The sequence below is a fragment of the Protopterus annectens genome, chromosome 4.part1 (assembly GCF_019279795.1).
Source record: "Protopterus annectens isolate FY-2018-M chromosome 4.part1, PAN1.0, whole genome shotgun sequence".
Lineage (NCBI taxonomy): Eukaryota > Metazoa > Chordata > Ceratodontiformes > Protopteridae > Protopterus > Protopterus annectens.
The window spans coordinates 128,164,171-128,178,875 of NC_056734.1; positions in this window are offsets into that span (position 1 = coordinate 128,164,171).

The window sequence follows — 14,705 nt, forward strand, 5'->3', positions numbered from 1 at the left end:
TAGTTTTGTCTTGTGTTTTAATTATTTATTATTAAATATTTGTAAAACCTTCTACCTGTTGCTGCTTTGTGTTGAGATAAGCTCTAGAGTACATTGCATATTTATAGAGGTTATTGTAATAGGCCACTCTAAAGTAAGCCTTGACTATTAGTCATACTACCACTGGATAATAAAATTGCACAGTAATAATTGGACACCCTTTTCAGGGCATTTTAGTAGCTGATATTATTAACTGTATGGTGGCAGTAATTACTACCATATAGTCTGGGTAAAGGGGCATAGTTGGAGAATTTGTGTCAGCCTTTCCCAGGAGTGTCTGTGAAGTTGTATAAATACTTATCTCAAAGTGTGTGTGTGAGTTGTGTCAGCTACTTGGCAGGGACACGAAGCACTGGTTGGACAGAGAGGGTACTGGAGGTTTTAGCTTTCCCAGTTGGGCTGAGACCTGGACACTACAGCTGTGCCAGTGGGGGGTCTTATTGTGGATCTGGTGAGCAAGGGAGCAACCAGCCCCAGACTGACTGTGATCTCTGTGTGCACATAAGGGAAATTGTACTTTACTGTGTGTATTAGTTATCCTTTCCTCTTCTAAGTGATGACCTCCCTGGTGTTAGTGGTGAGGATTGAGGCTTCTTGATTGCTGGGTGAGGGCACAGTCATCACAAGTGTTTGGCAGTGGCGGGATCTACTTCACATACTAATTGGCTTATAGTGATGTGGGGTAGAGTGAATTCCTGTAGCTTATGTACAGTGATTTCTAAAAGTGTTTTGTACTCTAAAACAACTACACAGTGTATACTCAGAGTTCAGATTACAATTGTTTTATTTCTTTTCTTAGCTTAGTGTTAGTTAGGGTGAGCAGGCAGCATGTCAGCAGAAGAGTATGGAAAGCTGACAAGGAGCCAGCTGGCAGAGATGTGCCAGGCTAGGTGCCTGGTGCATGGAAACCTGACTAAAGCAGACCTGATGGCAGCCTTGGTTACAGCTGCATCAGAAAACAGCAGCCTGGAGGACAATCAGACTGACAGTGGAGATACAATATCCTCGGGGAATGGACAGTTCAACCTTTCTGCGGTGGACTTAAAAATCCAGCTGGAGCTAAAGAAACTTGAGTTGGAGGCCAGGCTTATGGAACTAGAAGCAGCTGAGAAAATGAGGAGTCAACAAGCTGAGGAAGATGAATGGCAGAGGAGGCATGAGAGGGAAATGCTGACTCTTCGCCAGAGTCATGGAGGTAATGGGGAAGGGAGTAACCGGAACCGAGAAGCACAAAATGTCAGTAAATTTCTTCCACAGTTTAAAGAGGAGGATAATTTTGATAGCTTCATTCATATGTTTGAGCAGGTATGTAAACAGTATGAAGTTGACCAAGGGCTCTGGTTACGGTTCCTGACCCCCTTACTCTATGGTAAAGCTGTAACTTCTTTAGCAAAAATGCGTGACACTGACTGTTTTGATTATACTGCTGTAAAAAGACACTTGTTGGAATGTGTTAAGCTAACACCTGAAATGTATAGGAAAAAGTTTCATGAGCATAGACGCAAGGCAGAAGAAAATGTATATGAATATGTTGTTGAACTGAGCACTTATTTTCATAGCTGGGTGAGTGGATGTCAGGTCACCACTTTTGAAGGGCTGGTAGACCTTTTGGTAAGGGAACAAGCCCTTAGCACTTTGCCTGAGGACCTAAAGATCTGGTTAGTTGATAGATAGTGTGCTACTTCAGAGGAGTTGGGGAAGAAGGGAGACCTATACCTAGCAAGCAGGGCAGCCCTGCACAGGAAAGGGACCCCCAGTACTGCTCATGGGACTAAAGGAACCCATGGTGGGCAGCACAGACTGCCCCCACAGAATCCACTGGTAGCAGGGGAAGCCACTTGTCCAGGTACACATCCAGGAGCTAGATTTAAATGTTTTGAATGCAACCAGTGGGGCCATGTGGCATACAGGTGCCCAAGGAGGCAAGCTGGGGAACCAAAGGTGAGGGAACCAGTAAGTGGGAAAGACAAAATGCCAAACGTGGGTTGTCTTGAGACAACAGGAGTATGGAACTACCATCCTGCAGATGTCCTGAGAGGGAAGTATTTGGATGAGGCAATACTATGTACTTATGCAGTTACATGCAGTGAGGCTAGGAGACAAGCATGTGGGTCTGGTAGCCTGGGGGAGACCCAGACAGACTGAATACTTGCAGCCAGGACTGCTGAGGTGGTTACTTCAGGGAGTGAGCTACGCTGTAGCAGTGGGACTGAATGTGAGCCACAGCTGCTTGGGGGTACTGATGTTCCCTTGGACAGGGTAACTGCAAAGGTAGATGTGTGTAGTAGTACCCAGGCTGACAGTCAGGCACTGCTGTCAGAGGGTGCCAGACGTCCTGTGGAAGGGGAGCTGGGACGGGTTACAAGGAGAGACTTGAGACAGGCTCAGCTCTCAGACCTTATGTTGCAAGGCCTAAGGCAGGCAGCTAAGGAGGCAGCTGATTCTCAAGGGAAGTGTGAATCTGTATACTGGAACAAAGGTTTACTGTACAGAGAGTGGGCCCCTGAGGGAGGGCTAGAAGGGGAGAGAGAACAGCAGTTGGTATTGCCTATAGCCTACTGTCTGGCACTTCTAGCCATAGCCCATGATATTCCCTTTGGAGGTTATATGGGCATAAAACATACAAAGAGGTGTGCTATGCAAAACTTCTATTGGCCTATAATTTCCAGAGATGTAACAGGGTTCTGCAGGACCTGTGAGCAGTGCCAAAAGGTAGGCAAGGCAGGAGACAAGGTGAGAGCTCTTTTGATGCCTTTACCCATAATTGAGGAGCCATTTCAGAGGGTAGCTATGGATATTGTGGGTCCTCTGAGTACCCCAAGTTCCACAAGGAAAAAGTATATTCTAGTGATTGTAGATTATGCTACAGGATACCATGAGGCAGTTGCTTTATCCTCCATTGAGGCTGAGAAGGTGGCATAGATATTTTCAGCAGGGTAGGTTTCCTACAGGAAATACTGTCTGACAGAGGTGCCGATTTTATGTCAGACTTGCAGGCTTGTCTGTGAAAGTCCTGTGGGGTGAAGCACATGAAGATTACTCCCTACCATCCCCAGACTAATGGTCTTGTTGAGAGGTTAAACTCTACAATCAAGTCCATGCTACAGGCATTTGCAGTTCAGTTTAAGAGGGAGTGGGACAAATATTTGCCCCATCCGTTGTTTGCTTACAGAGAGGTTCCCCAGGAATCCACAGGTTTTTCACCCTTTGAGTTGCTGTAAGGGCATAGGGTGAAGGATCCTCTAGATTTAATTTGAGATGAGTGGAAAGGTGACTGTGAGTCTCACAAGGAGTCTGTTGTGGCATATGTCCTGAACCTTAGGACAAGGCTCAGAGAACTCATGACCCTGGCCCAGGAGAACCTGGCAGAAGCCCCACAACAGAAAAAGGTGTGGTATGACAGGAATGCTCAAGCTAGAGAGTATGCTGTAGGGCAGCAGGTGATGGTTCTCATTCCTGTCAGACACAACAAGTTGCAGGCAGCTTGGGAGGGACCTTACAAGGTGGTAAGAAAGGTAAGTGATGTTAACTTCATGGTGGAAGTGCTAGGCAGATGGCAGGGGCACAAACTGTACCATGTTAACATGATGAAACATTACCATGATAGGGAGGCCCTTGTGCTGAGCATTTGCAGTGGATTGCAGGAGGAGTCTGAGAGAGATCTTGTGACTGATCTCCTCAGTGAGGCTCGGGCTGACACCTCAGTGGAAGGGGTAGCGATGTCCCAACATCTATCTCCTACCTAGGTTCGAGAAATCTGAGGAGTGTTGCAGGAGTTTGGGGGCATGTTTACTGGGAAACCTGGGAGCACCCACCTGGTGCAGCACCAGGTGGATACAGGACCCCAAAGGCCTATTAGGAAGGCCCCTTTTAGGGTGCTTGAGAGAGTCAAACAAATTCTGAGGGAGAAGGTACAGGAGATGTTGGAACTAGGGGTGATTCAAGAGTCCAACAGTCCCTGGGCCTCACCAGTGGTACTGGTGCCAAAGAAGGATGGCAACACCAGGTTCTGTGTGGATTACAGGAAATTAAATAGTCACACAGAATCAGATGCTTACCCCATGTCTAGGACAGATGAGGCCCTAGCGCAGCTGAGTGGGGCTAAGTATCTTATAACCATTGATCTTACCAAGGCTTACTGGCAGGTGCCCTTGACTCCCAATGCTAGAGAGAAGTCAGCCTTTGTGACTCCTTTTGGCTTGTATGATTTCACAAAGATGCCCTTTGGGATGAAGAATGCCCCTGTGACTTTCCAGAGGCTGGTAGATCATATCTTAGCAGGAGCAGGAGGGTTTGTCTTTGCTTACATGGCTGATATTGCTATCTACAGCCATTCCTGGCAAGAGTACCTTCAGCATGTTAGGGAGGTGCTGGACAGACTACAGAGGGCATGGTTAACCATTAAGCCGAGCAAATGTCAGGTGGGTATGGCAGAGGTCTCCTACCTAGGACATAGAGTGGGGAGTGGTAAGATATGGCCAGAACCTGCCAAAGTGGAAGCTATTCAGGCATGGCCTGCACCTGTTATCAAAAAGCAGGTGAGGATATTCTTGGCGACAGCAGGGTACTACAGAAAGTTTTTTTCCCAATTATAGTACTGTAGCTGCTCCCCTCACAGACCTGACAAGGAAGAACAGGCCAGATAAGGTAGTGTGGACCCCAGCATGTGAGCAGGCATTTCAGAAGCTTAAGGAAGCTTTGGAAGGACCCCCAGTGTTAGTCAGTCCAGACTATAGCAAAGAATTTGTTGTGCAGGTGGATTCTTCAAACTATGGGGTGGGGGCTGTACTTAGCCAGATTTCTTCAGAAGGAGAAGAGCACCCAGTGGTTTATCTCAGTCATAGGCTCCAACCCAGGGAGGAATGCTATGCAGCGGTAGAAAAGGAATGTCTAGCCATACTGTAGGCACTGTATGGAAGAAAATTCACTGCGATGACAGATTACAACCCTCTAACATGGTTAAACAGAGCCAGTCAGCAAAATGCCAAGTTGGTAAGATGGAGTCTAGGGTTGCAAGCGTATGATATGTCAGTGCAGCACCACAGTGGGAGTAGCAATGCCAATGCAGATGGGCTCTCAAGACAGGGAATGGAGTGAGGTACACCCAGACAGACCTGACACTCTCAAGAGATGTTTCTCATGGGGCACTTGAAAAACTTGCTTGAGTTCCCCCGGGGGGGGGGGGATGTAACAATTGGGGACAGATGGGAGAAGGCTGCCAGCCTTGTCAAATAGAATTTGATACATAATTGTATCAACTGTATAAATAAATGTAAAATACAGGCTTGTGTTTTTAAATGTAAGAAAACACTGTAAAATGTGAACTTCAAGATTGATGCAACATTGCCATCTGCTGTAAAGAAAACCAAGCCAAGTATTTCAAATGTGTCTTTTTAAATTGAAAAGATCTTATGAGTCTCTTTAATGTTTTACAATTCGGCTCTAGTGTGGCTGGATGAAGGTTTCATGCCCATTGTTTTAAAGCTAAAGTTTATGACCAGAATTTAGATGTGGAAGGTGCTTTATTGCTCTAGTTTCTGTTAGAATATACATGTGAAATATATTATATTATTGTAAGTTTCTGTGTAAGTGTTAGATTGCTAAATAATGCAGTTTGTGTGCTTGGGAAAACGTAAGTGTCAAAATGATGTAATTTGGGAAGGGCCTTAGAGGCATGTTTTTAGTAATGTTTAAATACTATTTCTTACAAGAGACCTTAAGTATTTTGACTTTGGACATCCAGCTTATCAGCACTCTGCCTTATGCTCACATGTAAGTTTTAGCACTGTGATTTCTTGTAGGAATAGTTAAAGCTAGTAAAGATTAATTAGGTATTTTTCTTTGAAATCAGACCTGTCCTACTGTATTAGTTTAAGTTTATGTGTGATCTCTGAACTCTTAGATATCTCTGTGGTGTTGTAGTTTTTTCTTGTGTTTTAATTATTTATTATTAAATATTTTTAAAACCTTCTACCTGTAGCTGCTTTGTATAGAGATAAGTTCTAGAGTACATTGCATATTTATAGAGGTTATTGTAATAGGCCACCCTAAAGTAAGCCTTGACTGTTAGTCATACTACCATTGGATAATAATATTGCACAGTAATAATTGGACACCCTTTTAAGGGCTTTTTAGTAGCTGATATTAACTGAGTGGTGGCAGTAATTACTACCGTATAGTCTGGGTAAAGGGGCACATTTGGAGAATCTGTGTCAGCCTTTCCCAGGAGTGTCTGTGAAGTTGTATAAATACTTATCTCAAAGTGTGTGTGTGTTGTGTCAGCTACTTGGCAGGGACATGAAACACTGGTTGGACAGAGAGGGTACTGGAGGTTTTAGCTTGCCCAGTTAGGCTGAGACCTAGACCCTATAGCTGTGCCAGTGGGGAGTCTTATTGGGGACCTGGTGAGCAAGGGAGAAACCAGCCTCAGACTGACTGTGATCTCTGTGTGCACTTAAGGGAAATTGTACTTTACTGTGTGAATTAGTTATCCTTTCCTCTTCTAGGAGACAACATCCCTGGTTTAGTTGTGTGGATTGAGGCTCCTTGATTGCTGGGCCAGAGCACGGTCATCACACCCACAACCAGTTAAACACAACCACAGCCGCTTATGGTGCACAAGCTTAATATGACACTATATGGACTGTCTGATAAACAACACCCTCATATGTGCCACTCACACACTAACCGTACATACACTGGGTCATGACACTGTGTGGTCTGATGGAGCTCTGTGGTATGGGACACATGTGTCTGGCCCTACAGACATGTGAGCCAGTAGGGTACCATGCACTGAAGCAGCATGTAACACCAGATAAAACAGGACCAAAAAAATGGCATCTACCACAGTCTATGCACAGCCCAAGGTACGTATGCACAATACACATACTGTCGACAATTACCCTAAGTACACAGACCCCAGTAGTGTACACACAACTGCAGAATGGCCAAGTTATGTCCTCAGAAACAACCCCTACTATACATAACATGTCTAGCAGTCTGATATCTGAATGGCTTATCAGGTATGATGTCAATAAATAATGGTGTACAGAACATATGCACCTCTTACTGCATGACATATGTACAAAGGTTGAAAGACTTGTTGCTGGAGCTACGAACACTGACCCAGTATTGTCATGTTGCTGTGATAACCTCATACATTTACTGTCATACCAGGGTTTGTTGTGACATATTTCCTATGGGGGATATGAAGTCAGTAACTCTCATGGTTGTCACCATGTACTGACTGCAATCCTCACACTATGCTTCTGCAGTTCTCAGATAGGTGTTCTGTGAGTAACACAAGAAACAAAAGGCTCCACACAATGCCCAGTCTGCAGATGACACTACAGATGGGAGTTCCCTCAAAAACATAGCACTGTCATGTCAGGTATTAAAACATGTATACCAGCCATATCCACACACACCCTGTTAAACCGACATTACTCCAAATGCAGAATAGCAACACTTACATTCTGTAGTCATGTCAGGCACATCCCCCTCCTGTCTGTTGGCCTGTTTCCACAGTGTATGTTGTTAGAGGTAAATCCCAAAACCATCTGTGATGCTTTTTGCCAAACACCATATCTAGGTCCTGCTCACAGTGTATGAAAAGGCCCAACACCAACATGATGTTCCTAGATATTGGAGTATGTTTCCATGCAATTGGCTATGGGAATGTTACTACAGCTGTTCCACATGCAATCAGCTAGATGAGGACTGCAATTTGTGCAGAGGCCATCAGCTGATCATGAGCATCACTTACAAAAGCCAAGCTGCTGCCTACGCTAAGCAGGTGTACCTCTCCACATTCACCCAAGAGAGTAAAACCTAAGAATTTTTGTGTCACACACTTACCAGTATGGGGTTTCAAACCCTTGACTGACTATGCATTGCTATCACATATCTATGCAGTTCTTGCATGTGCCACATAGCTTACATGTTGAGGAGCTGTCAAAATGTATATGTGATGGTGAGTGATATCTGCAACAGTGATATAGTAATGATATGTAGATGTAGTACACATGCCTGTCCACATGAACAGGTGTCAACGTCAACACAGCCACACTCTCTCAGGGACTCACACACATTGACACACTTGGCAGGGTCAGGAATACACTTCCTGACTAGTTTGTTTGTCACAATACATTAATGTGCAGGTATCTCATGCACCACAGGGGTTATCCAGAGGTTATATAGGCAAAGGGTATGTGAAGGTGTCTGACATCAGACAGCATGCTTCAGTATGCCAGTGGGAGTTGTAGTGAGTGTGAATGTGGTCGAAAGCATCATACACCACAGACACAGTCACAGGGTGCCAGTACTGACATGCAAGGGTGCATTGCTTCATGGGGGTGTGTAGTGGTTGACTGTGCCAGAAGGCTATACAATGCTAGGTGAAGGGTATACCTTGGCATCAGGCCAAATGACAATGGTCTGCAGTGTGGCTCAGGGGTGTAGTGTCTGGATTGGCCCACATAGGTGGGTATTGTATTCACCATCTAGTCACATGGGTTACTATTGTGTGTGGCCAGTGCTGTGCAATGCTTGCCATGTATGTGTTCTTTAGTCCATGACATGGACAGTGTCTGGGGATCTGCACATGTCCCACATGCATGTACACTGACATGTGGAACTGTACCTGGGGTGTCTGGCCCATGTTGTGTACAGAGATTGTTATCATCAGATGTGCCAGTCCTGGACTCATGTGGCGGGAACTGGTAATGGACAGCAGGTTGACCCTGCACCTACACTGCTAGCCTGATACAGGTATTCCCTGGTGTCATGTGTCATTGGCATCCGTCCATACAGGGCATGTGTTTAAGGCATGGTATGTGCTTTGTGGGTCACATTTGATGGCACAACAAATGTTGCAGGTGTCCAGTGGGGAACATAGTGAAGGCGCACTGTCTGCAGGTATGTGCCTATTGTACTGATGGACAGGGTGCCATGCCCTCTATAGTCCACTGCAATCACACCATGGTTACCATCTGTGGGCAATATGCAGGGTACTACCAACATAGTGGTTGTTGCCTGGGCAAGTGTGTTTGTGTATGAGACATGGCTTGAGGGTATTCTTTGGGTAATACGGGGGTTGCATACTTTGTTTGCCAGGCCTTGATGTCACATGTAGGGGTATGGATTGGCACCCCAGCCTCTCAGCTATTTGACATCTGTTATCCTTGTAAGGTGGACATTGTGACATATAATAGGGCCACCATATAAGAGATGGGCAAAACCTACACCACAATAAGTCCAGTTGTTACACAGTCACAGCCATCTCCACACAGAATACAAATGACAAACACAGAAACACGCACAGTTGCCATGTCTGGGATTAGGACTCCTACCTAACTAGTTTATTACACTACAGCATTACGCAGTTATAGGATGAGCTATGGAGATTATCGGACTATGCCTTCCCCAAAGGTGTATTTCACTGGGAATAACATCAGCAGGCTTGCCAAAGAAGGTCAAGGGAGGTTGCAGTGACTGTGAATGGCCTCAAAAGCATTGCACCCTACACAGACAATGAAACACACACACAAACATCCACACTTGCCAAGTCTCTAAATAGAACCCCTACCAAACTACTATATCACACTACAGCATTAGGATGTTATAGGACACACCACAGAGATTACTGGAGTACTCCTTCCCCAAATGTGTATTTCACTGGGCATGACATCAGCAGGCTTGCCAAAGTAGGGCATTTGAACTGTAATGAGTGTGACTAGCCTAAAAACGATTGCTCCATACACAGACAGCAACACACGAACACACGCACACATGCACACACACACACACACACAGTTGCCATGTCTGGGAATAGAACCCCTACCAAACTACTATATCACACTGCGGCATTACACTGTTATAGGGTGCACCATGGAAATTACTGTGATATTCCTTCCCCAAAAGTGTATTTCAAAGTGAATGACATCAGCAGGCTTGCCAAAGTAGGGCATTTGAATTGTAGTGAGTGTGACTAGCCTAAAACTCATTGCTCCTAACACACACACACACACACACACACACACACACACACACACACACACACACACACACACACACACACACACGCACGCACACACACACACACACACACACACACACACACACACACACACTTGCCATGTCTGGGATTAGAACTCCTCCCTAACTAGTTTATCACACTACAGCATTACGCAGTTATAGGATGAGCGACGGAGATTACTGGGTTACTCCTTTCCCAAACGTGTATTTCAAAGTGAATGACAGCAGCAGGCTTGCCAAAGTAGGGCATTTGAATTGTACTGAGTGTGACTAGTCTAAAAAGCATTGCTCCCTACACAGACAGAGACACGCACACACACAGAGTTGTCATGTCTGAGACTAGAACTCCTACCTAACTAGTTTATCTCACTATGGCATTATGCATTTATAGGCCATGCCATGGAGATTACTGGGCTACTCCTTTCCCAAAGGTGTATTTCAAAGTGAATGACATCAGCAGGCTTGCCAAAGTAAGGCATTTGAATTGTAGTGAGTGTGACAAGCCTAAAAAGCATTGCTCCCTACACAGACAGACACACACACAGTTGTCATGTCTGGCATTAGAACTCCTACCTAACTAATTTATCACACTATAGCATTACACAGTTATAGAACATGCCACGGAGATCACTGGGCTACTTTTTCCCAAAGGTGGATTTCAAAGTGAATGACTTCAGCAGGCTTGCCAAAGTAGGGCATTTGAATTGTAGTGAGTGTGACTAGCCTAAAAAGCATTGCTCCCTACACACAAACACACACACACACACACACACACACACACACACACACACACACACACACACACACACACACACACACACACACACACACACACACACACACACACACACACACACACACACACACACACAGTTGCTATGTCTGGGATTAGAGCTCCTACCTAACTACTTTATCACAATACAGCATTACGCAGTTATAGGATGCACTATGGAGATTACTGGGCTACTCCTTCCCCAAAGGTGTATTTCAAAGTGAATGACATCAGCAGGCTTGCCAATGTAGGGTATTTGAATTGTAGTGAGTGTGACTAGCCTAAAAAAGCATTTCTCCCTACACAGACAGAGGCACACTCTCACAAACACCCACAGTTGTTATGTCTGAGATTAGAACTCCTGCCTAACTAGTTTTTCCCACTACAGCATTACACAGTTACAGCATGCACCACAGAGATTACTGGGCTACTTCATTCCAAAGGTGTATTTCAAAGTGGATGACATCAGCAGGCTGGCCATAGTAAAGCTATGGGGAGGGCAGTGTGTGTGCATGGGCCATAACCCATTCATCTAGAGGTAGACACACCACACTCAGGCACACGCAGGTTTATATTGCGCAGGTACGTGTATACCACTGCTAGATGACTACTGCCTTATACAGTCATGTTGCACAGCTAGCACTAGCATCACAGAGTCTTTAATGCTGAGGGATACCAGTGACTAATTTCTACAGTGAGTGAAATTTACACATTATGTGATAGTAGCCATTTGGCTATGTGCTAGGTGGGACAGGCCTCATGATGGAAGGCTTTTTGTCACTGTCATTCACTTCCACACATCCCTATGTATGTGTACTTTTAGCATATTATAGTGTGTTGTCCTTGGATATATGTGTGTATTCCTATCCAATGTGTGTGCAAAGCATGACTGGTGCATACCGAGGAGTGTATGCACTAACATCTGCAACTGTCAGATATGTATGGTCTACTGTTGTTGGCAGACATGGGATTCATTTGTTTAGGTGTGTGATCATGCCCAGTATGCCCTACAGTATTGAATGTGTGCATCCATTCCAGGTAGTTTGTACTCCAGTGCAGACCTTTGTGTTCTACACCTACAGCTAGCAAACTGCTTCTGCAGGATATCTGTAGATCAGTTGGCAATATGGGGTCAAACTGTACAAGGGATAGTGTGTACTGTGGGTGATTGTGTTTGTGCTGCTTCTGCTACATGGTACTGGTGTTAGCAGAGATATTCAGACATGTGTACTGTTATACACTGTGATGTGATATGTCCTCAAGTACTGTCAGGTGGACATTTTTGCTCACAGTGATGTCCTGGGGAACACAGGGTGAATGCAGCTGTGTCCAGTATTGTGGTCAAACGACTACAGATTCATGGAAAGTTATGCCATTCTGAAAGGGGAGCTGCAGCCACTTGCTGCTGGGTCTGTGTATCCAGTTCAGCACCTTAGTACAGTAATAGAAGAGGATCCCAAATGTGTACATCCATCAACGTGACAGTATGTCCTTATCTTGCTGTGGCAATACCTCACAACTGTACAGATTCACACAGGTTACCCAGAGGCAGGGGTCATAAGTCAGGACATTACCCCTATTGTCGTGTATAGGCAGGTTTGTAGCTACTCATTTTTGTGTTTGCAGCCAGGGATAGCATGATAGCATGTGCATATGGCTGTGTGACAGACTTTGCACATTCCATGCTGCCCATGCACCCAACCCCATCTATTATTCTATTCTCTTACATACATTATGCATACATTCTCTGATATTTTCCCTATAGTTATCACCTCATCACAGCTGTGTTTTGGTGTTGGTCCACAGTTCATGCAGTGGGACATGGTGGACATGTTACTGTGGTTTGTCCACATGGCCTTGCATATGGCTTATGTGGAGTGTGTTATGCTGTTATTTGGGTGTCTATGAAATAACATACATTGGCAGTACAGGTGAGACACAGGCCTTTGGCAGAGGCCGGTAGGCCATTTGGTGGTGATGCAGGCCAACTGTAGCAGGCCATTGCATTCTGTCTGTCCTGCAGTCCCTGACTGCCATACAGTATATTCCCCTGGGGTGACAGGGTAGGTGTGCTAGGTGTTCATGCCAATACTTTCTATCAGTATTGATCAAGTGATGTGGATGCTGGCAGGGTGCTGCTTAGAGCTAGGGATACACCTGCATGGGACTCCTGCACTGCATGCTGCATTCTTTCACTATTGCCATACACAGGTGGGAGTCATATTGTACCCATTCCCAACAGCAGGGTAAGACTGGGGAGGTACCTGTGGGTGGTGTTTGGGTGAGCTGGGTGCATGTGTGCTATGGACCCTACTTGCATCTGACTCACAGATATGCATGGGGCATTCCAGTTATGCTGGCTTGTGCAGGGACATCAGCTGTTTCCCAATACATCAGTCCTATCACCTTTGTGATCTGCAAGTGTTCCCTACTACAAGCCCAGATAATGTGATGCATACCTGTATGTACAATTCCAAGGGTGTGTCCATTTCATGGTTACACATTAAATACTGTATGTCTGGGGTACTTTTCCCTGTGTACTGCTTGTATATCTAGCACAACAATCATGCCATGTCCATCTTTCAGATGGTGACACATATTACCACCATACATTTAGAATTGCTTACTGCTAGCATGTGTTATACTGGGGAGCATTGTCTTTGGTGCTGCACTTGTGAGGACTTGGCCCTGTCATCGGCAGTAGTGGGCAATGGCCACCAGGTCAAACCTTAACATGCATACATACTGACCGCTGTCACACAATATGAAACACAAACCAACCTAACACACGCATACCTGCATATTGTACAAATGCTGCAATCTATCCTGCTACCTTGGCCACCTCAGGTCATCTGTGCTTCACTGGTATTATACCTACACATACATGATACTACATGACTACATCGGATTGGAGGGGGGGCACACCTGACTGTTACTACATTTCTACATAGGATTGGGGGGGGCACACCTGACTGTTACAATGTGTCAACATCGGATTGGGGGGGCACACCAGATGGTTACTACATTTCTAAATAGGATTGGGGGACACACCTGACTGTTTCTATATAGGATTGCGGGGGGTACACCTGACTGTTACTACATTTCTACTTAGGACTGGGGGGGGCACACCTGACTGTTTCTGCATTTCTAATTAGGGTTGGGGGGCAGACCTGACTGTTTCTACATTTCTACATAGGATTGGGGGGCACACCTGACTGTTACTACATTTCTACACAGGATTGGGGGGACACACCTGACTGTTTCTACATTTCTACACAGGACTGGGGGGCACACCTGACTGTTTCTACATTTCTACATAGGATTGGGGGGCACTCCTGACACTTGTACACATTTGCTATGACTGTACTGGTATGTCAGGTACTCCATTTCATTCTGTATTGTAACCTATCATGCTGACTAGAGGCATATCAGTGTACTACAGGTCTTAGCTTTGATTGACCTACATATCGGTTTCTGACTTCTTACCCTTCAGAACTTACATCCCACTGCCTGACCTGATGTAGTCTGTCTGTGCAGGCCTGGGGGGAGGTTAATAGCCATTATTCAGAGGTCTTAACATGGCCTTTGTTTGTGTTTGTTTACACCTATCCCGCTGGCAGAGACTGTTGTTGGTATGTGAACCTCCCTGACTGGCATGTGGGTGTCATATGGACACACGTGGCCCAGCACATTTCCTGCAATGGGTTTTGTCAACATGTGTAGTACTGGCTACTGTGGTGACACCAGTATCTGTTACAGATCACATGCTGCCACTACAGGTGTCTACTTTCTACTGGCATCCCATTCAGACACCCGATTCCATTGCATGCTCGCATCCATACCATCCAAGTAACAACAC